We start from the raw sequence: 10,024 nt of genomic DNA, 5'->3' as shown, positions 1-10,024 counted from the left end.
TATCACTCTTCGCAGATGATATGATACTATATGTGGAAAACCCAAAAGACTCCACTCCAAAACTGCTAGAACTTATACAGGAACTCAGTAAAGTGTCAGGATATAAAATCAATGCACAGAAATTAGTTGCATTTCTCTACACCAACAGCAAGACAGAAGAAAGAGAAATTAAGGAGTCAATCCCATTTACAATTGCACCCAAAACCATAAGATACCTAGGAATAAACCTAACTGAAGTTTGGAATTTTCTAATGCTATCCATCCACCCACCCATCCATTCATCCATCTGTCTATCTCTCCACTCCTCCATCCACCCAGATATCCAATACCTATATTTATGTTCTAGTCACTATCTCAGCTTGGTACTATATACCAGGAGCACTACCAGGATTCGAAGAAAACTTTACCTCTTCCTGAGGGAGAGCTCCTTAGGGAGCTCATTGATATGTACACCCAATAATACATATTGATCATGTGAATCAGAATATCACTAGCTACAAATAGCCGTAAAAAATTTAAGATATGTCTCCAAAGGCAAAGGAAACAAAAGCCAAAATAAACTTCTGGGACTTCATCAAAATCAAAACCTTCTGCATAGCAAAGGAAACAGTCAAGAAAACAAAGAGGCAACCCACGAAATGGGAGAAGATATTTGCAAATGACAGTACAGACAAAATGTTGATATCCAGGATCTAAAATGAACTCCTCAAACTCAACACACACAAAAAAGACAATCATATCAAAAAATGGGCAGATGATATGAACAGACACTTCTCCAATGAAGACATACAAATGGCTATCAGACACATGAAAAAATGTTCATCATCACTAGCCCTCAGGGAGATTCAAATTAAAACCACATTGAGATATCACCTTACACCAGTTAGAATGGCCAAAATTAGCAAGACAGGAAAAAACATGTGTTGGAGGGGATGTGGAGAAAGGGGAATCCTCTTACACTGTTGGTGGGAATGCAAGTTGGTGCAGCCTCTTTGGAGAAGAGTGTGGAGATTCCTCAAGAAATTAAAAATAGAGCTTCCCTATGACCCTGCAATTGCACTTCCGGGTATTTACCCCAAAGATACAGACAAGAAGGGCCATCTGTACCCCAATGTTTATAGCAGCAATGGCCACGGTCGCCAAACTGTAGAAAGAACCAAGATGCTCTTCAACGGACGAATGGATAAGGAAGATGTGGTCCATATACACTATGGAGTATTATGCCTCCATCAGAAAAGATGAATACCCAACTTTTGTAGCAACATGGACGGGACTGGAAAAGATAATTCTGAGTGAAATCAGTCAAGCAGAGAGAGTCAATTACCATATGGTTTCACTCATTTGTGGAGCATAACAAATAGCATGGTGGACATGGGGAGTAAGGAGAAGGGAGTTGGGGTAACTGGAAGGGGAGGTGAACCATGAGAGACTATGGACTCTGAAAAACAATCTGATGGGTTTAAGTGGTGGGCGGTGGGAGGTTGGGGGAACCAGGTGGTGGGTATTAGAGAGGGCACGGATTGCATGGAGCACTGGGTGTGGTACAAAAACAATGAATACTGTTATGCTGAAAATAAATTTAAAAAAATTAATAAAAAGAAAAAATGCTCTTGGAGCTGCATCTAGGGGTGCATTTGGTTTGTAAGTTACCAGGAAGCCTTAGTGAAGAAGATTTTCAGTGGTTGATAAAGGGAATGAAGCAGGGATTACATGATTAGTAGACATGCTTAAGGGAGAGAATGACTGGGGCAAGTGATGCTGTTGGCATGGGGTTTACTCAGCATCTTGACTTGGAACCCTAGTGTGACTCAATACTTTCATATATAATCTCACTTAAAGAACAGGACTTGGGGCTTCAAAGTCTTCTAGGTCAAATGAAAGAAAGAAAACTTTTTCTGTAAAACGGCAAATAGTAAATATTTTAGGCTTTTCAGGTTCAACTCTGTTGTTGTAACAAACAAATGCAGCCATAGATAATATGTCAATAAATGGGCATGGCTGTGTCCAATAAAATTTTACTATAGACCTTAAATTTGAATTTTATATAATTTCACATGTCATGGAAAAATTCCTTTCATTTTTTTCCAACCATTTCAGAATATAAATATCAAGTGACATAAGTAACTTTAGCTTCTGTCATCCTATGAAGATCAACAATTAGACAGATACCCACTAACATAAACAGCTCTGGGAGAGCTCTGGGGTCCTCTTAAGAAACTTTAGCAACAATGTAGGATAAAAGCCTAAGAATAACTACAAAAGAAGAGAAGAAAGACAGCTTCATTTTGCCTGCATCATCCTCTCCTGTCCAGTCAGCATTGTTCAGGACCAAGAGAGAATTTCCTCACTAGAGAGAGCTCCTCTCACCAATAAGGTTTTATCTAATGCAGACTGAATCTTACTTTGGTTTTATCCAACCCAGCCTGGCAAAGCTGAGATGTATAGGAATGGTTAGGAACAAGGAAAAATAAATAAATAAATAAAGAGGCTACCAATAGCAAAGAACAAGGAAGAAAAGCAGGGGCTACCAATAACCAGCCATGCTGCAGGAACAATTAGGGCTCACAGTGACTTGCTTTGTAGACAAACTTGGTAGATTTTACCACTGGAAAAACAAAACAAAACAAAAACAGTTAGCAAAGCCACTCTGGGCTCTTTGCAGATTTCACCAGCTTTCTTACAATAGGTATTTATGTCTGCTGATACTTAAGTCCTTCCCTGCTTCCTCCACCACCTACCTCCAAAGCCTAAGGACTGCAATGTAAGACAGACCAGGACACTGTAGTTGCACAGTGCAAGACACCAGCCTAGACCCCTATAGCTGGCCATCCTCCCCACTTCAGAGCTACCACCTCCAGCTATGCACCTGCATGCCTGAAGCCTTACTTCTATCACCAGACTCTATTATGGTATGCTTGCCTGGTGTGGGAGGACACTGAGCATCCAGGAAGTGTATGATGACAGACAGGGCAACTGCAGTTGGCAGTGAGGCTATAGTTGGCTCTGGCCCAATCTGTCTTCCTTGTGCACCACCCCCACACACTTATTTCTGCAATTAGCCCTTGCCACTATACAGACACCTAAGGTTGACCCTGCAGCCAAATGTATGTATATCACTGTCTCCAGCCACAATTGCTGCCTGCCCACCAGAACTCGAGGTACTGTTGAGGACCCCAAAAATGCTTGCAGATTTCCTTCCTGTGCTCATCAAGGCCATATAGTTGTCAATGCTGTGGACCTCAGTGGCTTAAGCTGAAGAGACATCACACACCTTTGGACCCATGCTATCACATGCTCCCACATCTGGCACCCTGCACCACTGGGCCCAGGGATACAGTATATTCCAGCATGCCCCCAGTTGCAAGCAAAAGTCCTCCTTTACTGGAGTCATTTCATAAAGTCTGGAAGAGGTGACTTTTTCTTCAAATGTCCAAATACCTATGCAAATCTACAAGGTTAATGAAGAATCAGGGAAACAGGCATCAAAGGAATATAGTAAACTCCCTGTAACTGGCACCCCCAAAAAAGGAGATCCAGAATTTGCCTGACAAATAATTCAAAATAAAATATCTAAAGATGCTCAGAGATCTACAAGTGATATAGATAAACAATTTAATAATATCAAGGAAACAGTATGAGAACAAAATGAGAAGTTGAACAAAAAGATAGTAAACATAAAAAAGAACCAAACAGAAATATTAGAAAAATTAACCCAACAGCACATTAAAAAGATACACCATAATCAAGTGGGATTTATCTCTGGGATGCAAATATGTTTTAACATATGCAAATCCATATATGTAATACATCAAATTAATGTAATACATCAAATTAACTGCAAGCTAACCCAATCCTGGCAGTTGAGGGAGTTTTGCCAACGGTTAGCTCCTGCAATCTCTGCAGTTCACTTACTACTTGATTTGGCTCACATAAGCACTCTGGGTTATGCTGACACAGTCTTTGATCTCCTCTGTAAATATGCTTGAGGTTTTGAAGCAAGGCAGTCACATGGGAACTGTGGTCCTCTGACTTTGAGCTCCTTGATAAACATTCTTGTTATAGAACTATAAAATAAAGTCTCTTCAGCATGTTGGGACTCAACAGCCCATGGACACCTCCCAATCCCAGCTTTCTCTCTCTTGTTTTTCTTAATTCCCCACCATTCCCTCTCAGTCTTCCCTAGTACTTCTTGTGCTACTCTGTGACAAATTAATGTAATGAAGAATAAGAATTATGATGACTTCAACAGATGCCAAAAGCCATTTGACAAAATTCAACATCTTTTCATGAAAAAAAAAAAACACTAAAATATAGCTATAGAGAGAACATACCTCAACATAATGAAGTCCACATATGACAAACCTACAGCTAACATCATATTCAATGGTGAAAAATTGAAAGCCTTTCCTCTAAGGTCAGAAATAAGACAAGGATGTCCACTCTCCCCACTTCTGTTTCAACATAGTACTAGAAGTCTTGTAGAAAAATCAGACAAGAAAAAGAAATAAAAGACATCCAAATCAGAAAGAAAAAGAAGTAAAATCCTCTTTGTTTGTAGATGATACGATTTTATATATAAAAAATTCATGAGACCCCATCAAAAAACTGTTAGAACTAATCAATGAATTCAGTGAAGTTGCAGGATATAAAATCTACATACAAAATAAGTTGCATTTGTATGCAATAACACTGAAAGATCTGAAAAAGAAATAAAATAATCCTATTCATAATAACATCTAAAGCAACAAAATATTTAGGAATAAATTTAAGGAGGTAAAAGATCTGTACACTGAAAACTATAATACACCAGTGAAAGAAATTGAACTAGACACAAACAAATGGAAAGACATCCTGTGTTCACAAATCAGATAATTAATATTGAAATATCCATATTACTCAAAGGCATCAATAGATTCAATGCAATCAATATCAAAACTCCAATGACATTTCTCATACAAATAGACCAAAAAACAAAACAAAACAAAACCTCTTAAAATTTGTATGGAACCACAAAAGATCCCAAATAGTCAAAACAATCCTAAGAAAGAAGAACAAAGCTGAACATGTCACATTTCATGATTTTAAAAACCGTACTAAAAGCTATAGTAAACAAAACAGTATGATACAGGTACAAAAATAGACAAATAGACCAATAGAACAGAATCAAAAGCCCAGAAGTAAAGCCTTGTATACACAGTCAACTAATGTTTGACCAGACAAGAATACTCCATGGGGAAATGCTCATCTCTTCAATGAATAATTTTGGGAAAACCGGATAACCACATGTAGAAGAATGGACTCCTATTTTTTACTACTCACAAAAATGAAAAATTATATGAATTCAAGACTTAAATGTAGGACATGTAACTATACAACTCTTAGAAAAACACATAGAGAAGAAAACTTACTGGTATCAGTGTTGGTAATGATTTTTTGGATATGACACCAAAAGCAATAATTAGTAAGTGAAACTAAACTTCTCTGTATCATAAAAAAAAAATCAAAAAACTACAAACCACTCAATGACATGAAAAGGAGAAAATATTTGTAAGTCATGCACCTCTTAAGGAGTTAAAGTCCAAAATATATAGACTCATACATCTCAGTTGAAAACCCCCCACACAAATAATCTAATTTAAAAAATAGGCGAACAACTTGAATAGACATTTTTCCAAGAAGACATCCAAATGGGCAACAGGTACATTAAAAAGTGCTCAACATCACTAATCTTCAAGGAAATACACATCAAAACTGCAAAGAGATGGCACTTATCCAAACAGCTATAATTTTTTTGTTTCTTTAATTTATTTATTTTTTTCAGCAGAACAGTATTCATTGTAGAACAGCTATAATTTTTAAAAAAGTTAGCAAGTGTTATTAAAGATATAGAGGAAAGGGAACTCTTTCACACTATTAGCGGGGATGCAAACTGATACATTCAGGTAAATACTATGGAGCCTTCTCAAAAAATTAAAAATAGAACTACCATATGATCCGGCAATCCTACTGTTGTATATATATTCAAAGAAATGAAAAGAGAACCTTAAGGAGATATCTACACAGCATATACATTGTAGTATTACTCACAATAGTCAAGATACAAATACAACCTGAGTGACTGTCAATGAATGAATGAAGATGTGATATATATACATATATTCATTATATATGTGTATAATATAATATATACATATTCTGTTAAAAATATGTAATGGAATATTCTTCAGCCACAAGAGATAAAGAAAGACTGTGATTTGTGACAACATGAATAAAACTTGAGGGCATTATGCTAAATGAAAAAGACACACAAAGACAAATACTATATGCTAGTATTCATATATGGAATCTAAAAAAGTTGAATTCCTACAGAAAGAGAGTAGAATGTTGTGGTTACCAGGGACTGGTAGCTGGAGGAAACAAAGAGATGTTGTAAAAAAGTGTACAAACTTCCAGTTATAAAATAAATAAGTTTTGGGGATCTAATGTGCAATGTGGTGACTACAGTTAATAATACTGTATTATATATTTCAAAGTTGCTTAGAGATTAGATATTAAATATTGTAACCATAAAAAATAAGTGGCAATTTTGGGGTGCCTGGGTGGCTCAGTGGTTAAAGCCTCTGCCTTCAGCTCAGGTCATGATCCCAGGATCCTGGGATCAAGCCCCGCATTGGGCTCTCTGCTCTGTGGAGAGCCTGCTTCCTCCTGTCTCTCTGCCTGCCTCTCTGCCTACTTGTCATCTCTATCAAATAAATAAATAAAATCTTTAAAAAAAATAAGTGGCAATTTTGTGATATGGTAGAGGTGTTAGCTAACGCTATGGTAGTAGTTATTTGGCAATATGTAAGTGTATCAAATCATCACATTATGCTCCTCAATATTACAATATGTACTCTCCATATTATACAATGTAGTATGTCATTTGTATTTCCATATAATTGGAAAAATTATCAGGAGCAAATAAAAAAGAAAAATTAAATATAAAAACCATTCTTTGTTTGTGGACCATACAGAAAGTGGCTTGAAAAACATGCTCTTCTGAGCAGTTTGTTAAGTCATCTGGGTCCTCTACCCAAAGGTCTAACTAGGAGGTCCAGATGAGGCTGAGGTATCTTGACTCCTAATTAGTTCCCCAAGATACTAGTATAGCTAGCCCTGAGCATTCAAAATTACTCTGGCTGGTGGGAGACAGTTACTGAAAGTTTCTATTCAGGTACTGCCCTGAGTTTTCGTTGTTGAGAAACCTCCCACGCTGAAATATATAGAGGATGGACTGAAGGAGGCAGAACCAAAGGCAGGAAGCCCTGTTAAAGGGCTCTGACCTGGGTCCAGTCCAGGGACAACACAAGATTCTTGAAACACAGCGGTGCTGGAAAGACCAACAGAGATAGAGGGTGGGGTAAGAGGTAAATGTTTGAAGAAAGAATAGATGAACTTTTAGAACTTGTCTGGATATAACAAATTGGGCAAAGGGAGAAGGGTGAGAATGCCATGTGAAACTGCGGAGATTGGAACAGTGAAAATAACTGGTTTGAAGTGAAGATGCTGAGATCAGTTTGGAATGTGTGGAGCATGGAGGTATTTGTGGGATAGCCTGTGATCTTTAGTACTATGATGATAATTGAGGTTGACTCCATGGGATCCACTGAGAGTCCTTAATCTAGAAATGCAACATGGAGAATACAGAGTTTAAGAAAGGTTACCTTGGTGTGGAGATTGTACTGTGGAGGGGTACATAGAAGCGAGGTCAAACACCTAGCAGGTGATGGTGCTTGCCGAGGTGAGATGGTGGTGGGGACCCATGCTGGGAAATGCTGTTAAGTGCTATCTCTAAGAAGAGTATAAATAGGATCTGTGAGCTCCTTTTGATGAATAAAAATATACTTATTAATTTATCTGGATTATAAATATACCCACTCACACTTGGAATCTCCTTAAAGTGGGGCCACTGTGTGCCTGGAGAGGACAGGGCATCCATGTGGAAGAATACCCACTGGTTTCTTCTTGCATCTCCTAGAAGCTGGCTGAGAGAATCTGCTTATCCCCTGGCAGATTCAACACTTCCTTGCTTTTTGCTCAATAGTCCTACTCTTACCCTAGCTTCCCATTTGTGCTTGCCTAGGAGTGATGGGCACAAGGAGCCAGAGCCTCACCTGCCTTGTGCCCAGCACTGGACTAGCTGACAGTGCATATTAGTTCTTCATGCTCATGGGCCACATCTATCCTCGCCTATGGCTGCCATGATAGAGAACAAGCCAGACTCACATGTCTGCACATTGCAGGCTCCACATTGGGGCCTAGTTTGAGGAAACTCTCCCAAACTACTTTGTTAATGAGATAAATAAAAAATCAACATGGTGTTAAATGAGGTTGGATTGGTGAAAATCATCTGAATTTTTTGGAACCAAATCCATTTTAACTACACCATGTTAATTAAGATAGACGAATGGATAAGGAAGATGTGGTCCATATACACTATGGAGAATTATGCCTCCATCAGAAAGTATCAATACCCAACTTTTGTAGCAACATGGATGGGACTGGAAGAGATTATGCTGAGTGAAATAAGTCAAGCAGAGAGAGTCAATTATCATACAGTTTCACTTATTTGTGGAGCATAAGAAGTAACACGGAGGTCATGGGGAGATGGAGAGGAGAAGGGAGTTGAGGGACATTGGAGGGGGAGATAAATCATGAGAGACTATGGACTCTGAAAAACAATCTGAGGGTTTTGAAAGGGAGGGGGGTGGGAGGTTTGGGGATCTTGGTGGTGGGTATTATAGAGGGCACGTATTGCATGGAGCACTAGGTGTGGAGCATAAACAAGGAAATCTGTTACACTAAAAAAAAGATAGTATCCCATTGTATATATATATACCAACTCTTCTTTACCCATTCATCTGTTGATGGACATCTAGGTTCTTTCCATAGTTTGGCTATTGTGGACATTGCTGCTATAAACATTCGGGTGCATGTGTCCCTTCAGATCACTACATTTGTATCTTTAGGGTAAATACCCAGTAATGCAATTGCTGGGCCATAGGGCAGTTCTATTTTCAACTCTTTGAGGAACCTCCATGCTGTTTTCCAGAGTGGTTGCACCAGCTTGCAATCCCACCAACAGTGTAGGAGGGTTCCCCTTTCTCCACATCCTCACTAGCATCTGTTATTTCCCGACTTGTTAATTTTAGCCATTCTGACTAGTGTGAGGTGATATCTCATTGTGGTTTTGATTTGTATTTCCCTGATGCTGAGTGATGTGGAACACTTTTTCATGTGTCTCTTGGCCATCTGGATGTCTTCTTCGCAGAAATGTCTATTCATGTCCGCTGCCCATTCTTTTTTTTTTTTTTAATTTATTTTTTATTTTCAGCATAACAGTATTCATTATTTTTTCACCACACCCAGTGCTCCATGCAATCCATGCCCTCTATAATACCCACCACCTGGTACCCCGACCCCTGACCCCCCCCACCCCTTCAAAATACTCAGATTGTTTTTCAGAGTCCATAGTCTCTCATGGCTCACCTCCCCTTCCAATTTCCCACAACTCCCTTCTCCTCTCTATCTCCCCATGTCCTCCATGCTATTTGTTTTGCTCCACAAATAAGTGAAACCATATGATAATTGGATCTTTCTGCTTGACTTATTTCACTCAGCATAATCTCTTCCAGTCCCGTCCATGTTGCTACAGAAGTTGGGTATTCAACCTTTCTGATGGAGGCATTTCTTGATTAGATTATTTGTTCCTTGGGTGTTGAGTTTGCTAAGCTCTTTATAGAATTTGGATACTAGCCCTTTATCTGATATGTCGTTTGCAAATATCTTCTCCCATTCTGTCAGTTGTCTTTTGGCTTTGTTAACTGTTTCCTCTGATCTTCTTCATCAAAATCAAAAGCTTCTTCACAGCAAAGGAAACAGTAAAAAAAACAAAGAGGCAACCCATGGAATGGGAGAAGATATTTGCAAACGACAATACAGACAAAAGGTTGATATCCAGGATCTATAATGAACTCCTCAAACT

This window comes from Mustela nigripes, chromosome 3 (genome assembly GCF_022355385.1).
Source record: "Mustela nigripes isolate SB6536 chromosome 3, MUSNIG.SB6536, whole genome shotgun sequence".
Lineage (NCBI taxonomy): Eukaryota > Metazoa > Chordata > Mammalia > Carnivora > Mustelidae > Mustela > Mustela nigripes.
This window is presented reverse-complemented; position numbering follows the sequence as displayed.